Raw genomic sequence first — 3,503 nt, forward strand, 5'->3', positions numbered from 1 at the left:
TCTGGCCTGCCATTGACTACCAACCTTTGAAGAGCATTCACTCCTGGAGAGCTGCCAGCGTTGGGGGACTAGGCAGTAGCTTTTTGAATTACAGATAGCAATAGTGAGGCATGCATAACCTCCTGCAGAGGATTGCAAGAAGGATGCCTAAGAGTCATTAACACCTGAATAGTAGTCACCTTAGTTGCTGTCCACTGGTGTTGGATCTGCTACAGGAGACATTAAAGAGGATAAGGATTAACAATACCACCCTGTCAATAAATGCATATGTGATCATCAAGGAGGAATCAAATAGCCTTTTTATATTATGACAAACTAATTCAAAAAATGCAGAGTCAAAGGCCATAACTTCTGCTGTTAATAAATCAATTTGTTTGGGGGGTACGTTGAGGGCAAGAAAGGGGAGTATATACATTATTCATCCTGGGTTATTCCCTCCTTGGTGGGAGGAAGCTGATCCATGGCTGGGCATACATCTCGTACTGGGACCCATATTGACCTTGTGGCAGTCTGAGGAAAAACACAACCATACCCTCTCCCATGGGTTAGCAGGGAGAGATGTTCAATGCTTGTAAGTTGGGCTAAGACCCTTGTCATCAAACTGATAAAATCCATATGGAAAAGAACCTCTGTTACGGTCAGATGAGGATCTCTCCTAGCCTCTGGTGGGAAGGTCCTGGACAACAGCTCCGTAAGAGCTCTGATGGTCCTCTCCACAATGGCTTGTCCCTGTGGATTGCAGGCGATGCAACCGCTTCCAAGATCTCTAACAGTCATTGAACACTTGAGAGGCATAGGCAGGGCCATTATCAGTCGTAAGTTTTCAAGGTACCCCCATAACTACCATGGTCAACTTAAGGGCCTTTGACTTAAGGGCCATTGACAGCTTTCTCTCCAGAAAGGATGAGGGCATAAACAAAGGGGAATAGGTACCTATTATCACATGGACATGTTTAAGATTGCAAAAGATGGCGTAGTGCGTATGTGCTGGATGAAGTTGTAGTGGTGGCTGAGGAGCTAGATGGCAAGGGGCTATTATTCTCACTTTTAGGTGTGGCCAGGAGTAGCAAGGGAAGAAGAGTTGACAGGTGGACTCAGCATCCCAACAGCATGCTACACTCTGGGGCAAACGAGGGAGCTGTGGAGGCTGGGGGTGCTGACAGATTGCTCAACCTAAGGGACTCTAGGGAACTTTGTGCCAGTGAGTGATGTTGCAGAAAAGCAGGGGCCAGCTCCAGGAAGGCAGCTGTAGGTTTGGAGTCTGAGGAGGTGCTGGCCAATGGTCCTGTCAGTGATGAGACAAGGGGGATCGGGAGGTTGGATATTTTCGGAGATGAAGAGATTGTAGAAGTTGCTGCTACAGCAGGTTCTGAGAATGGTGGGAATGGAGACTCCTGCATTTTCTTCAAGCTCCCCAACAGTAGGTTAGAGCTAGGAGCTGGGAGGGAGGCCGGTGAGGCAGCAGGCCGCACAGCAGGCAGGGTGAACATGAAAGGAGGATTGGCGGCAGGTGGGGTTTCAGTGGCTAAGGTGGAGGCATCATTTCTCTTGTCCTCTATGAAAACCACTGCAGTGAGACTTTCCTCTCCATGTCCAGGTGTTCTGCAGTGATGGAATAGCCAAGCTCAGGGGATGGAGACAGGGTGAGCTGGTCCCCTTGCTGAGAGGGCAGTGACTGAATTTTGTGTTTGTATTGCCCAGAGCTGCCAGGCATGGGTGGGGAAGTCCACGAGTTCTTCTTCTTCCCATTCGCTGTACCTGTACCCCTTTCTCTTGGGGACTCTGTCTATTACTAAGGGAATTGAATAACTGGAAGGGTGACAAGGCTCCTCCTCTCTTGTTTTCTTGGCTGGGCTCTCTGGTGTCTGGGAGCAGGAGGAAGGGGGATAAAATGGGGCCACTCCTCTTACACAGCAGAGTGCTCCATGGGTGGGATTGTGGGAGCTGGTGATGACATTGCAGGTGGAGCTGGGGATATCTCCTGTGCATGTACCCATCAGGGAGCTCACAGAGGACGTACAAGATCGTTTGTTCAAGTGGTCATCTGAGCTCTGGGAAGCCAGACTTCTCTTTAGGGAGCCAGGCTTAGGCACAAAGGCAGCGGGGATTGTTGACCACAAGAGGCTCTAAGGCTGAATGCCCCCTCTCACTGCTATCGTGGTGTCTTCTCTTGTTTTTCTGGCCATTGATCAGTAGCTGGTCTTCTTTCTCCACTGTCCTTTTCTTCTTTTCTTTAAGGGCGCTCAGCTAGTCTCCTTCATGCAAGGGTCTGGGGCATTACTTGATGGTGAAGACAGTGTTGTGTTGCGTATTTACTCTGGCAATGGTGAGTGAAGTAACTTGCTGTCTGGAGGGACAATCCTCACAGTCACTGGGCTACACAACATTCTTGCGCTCCATGCAGACAGCACTGCCTTCTTGTGACCACTATTCCAGCACACTGTTGCAGGGCCCCAAGTGAGGAATACTGGGTCTGCGGAATGGGATATTGTCTTGGAATGTTATAACAAACTGACGGAATAAAGACCCACACTCTCAGTGGGGTAGCCTCTTGGGAGGGTAGTAAAAGTGGGGTGGGGAGCACAGGATAGACTTGATAGACTCCCTGGGCCACTGACACAGGCAGTGGGGAGAAGAAGTGTGGGTGGCGGCCTGTCCTGTCCCTAGAGTCCCACTCTAGGGTAGGCTGGAGTAGGGTCAGGCTTGCCCAGGGAGCTGCCCATGAGTAGGAGCTCAGTGGGATCCAGGCCTCCAAGCATGGATCACAGAGTCTACCCTTGACTGCTGACTTAGCCATAGCCTGCAAAACAGTGAGCGTGGCCCATGGATGGTGGTGCAAGCCATGTACAAATGACAGCAGGTCCCGCAGGCCATGGAGTTCATTACTCATGGTCCACCAGGCTGTGCTCATCCTGCTCGCCCGCCAACCAGGCCATGAGCTTGAGGCTGAGCAGTGCTAGGCCAAGTACCACGGTACCCACTGGTCATGGGCCTGGCCTGGTCCTCCCAATAGGGGCCACACGTTGACTTCACCAGCCACACTAAGAGTACCGGCCAGTGGAGATATAGCTTCCCGAGTTGGGAGTGGAGCTGACTTGGAAGCAGTGCAGGCAGTCTTAACTGTACCACACGCTCCACAACAGGCCTCTCAGGGCCTGAACTGCCTTGCCTTCATTGGGCTTAGAGAGATCAAACATGGAAGGGGTGAAGATGAGGTTACCCATTTTGTAGAGGGAAACAACAGTCAACAGGGGTGGAAAATTGTGTAACAGAAATAGATGCCTTCCTAGCAGGATGGGCAGATAAACCTGACAGACAACACAGAAGAAAAGGATGGGAATCCCAACATTTCTCTGCCAAAGAGACTGAGGGGGTCTTTTCACAGAAAATACATTATATTGGGGGCCCTGTCTAGCACTGTGGGTGAGGGGTGGGAGACTGTTAGAGACTGTTCCAGGCAAAATGCAAAAATTACAGCTGCAACGCACAAAAGACTCTGGTTA

General features: G+C 50.6%; 1 pseudogene; it reads right to left on the reverse strand.

Annotated features, from left to right (window-relative positions):
- Nucleotides 1-953: 953 nt before the first annotated feature.
- Nucleotides 954-2,890, reverse strand: LOC121457673 (annotated as a pseudogene).
- Nucleotides 2,891-3,503: the final 613 nt, after the last annotated feature.

This window comes from Microtus oregoni, unplaced genomic scaffold (genome assembly GCF_018167655.1).
Source record: "Microtus oregoni isolate MIOR12 unplaced genomic scaffold, Mior012 000016F_ref0000370, whole genome shotgun sequence".
Taxonomy (NCBI): Eukaryota; Metazoa; Chordata; class Mammalia; order Rodentia; family Cricetidae; genus Microtus; species Microtus oregoni.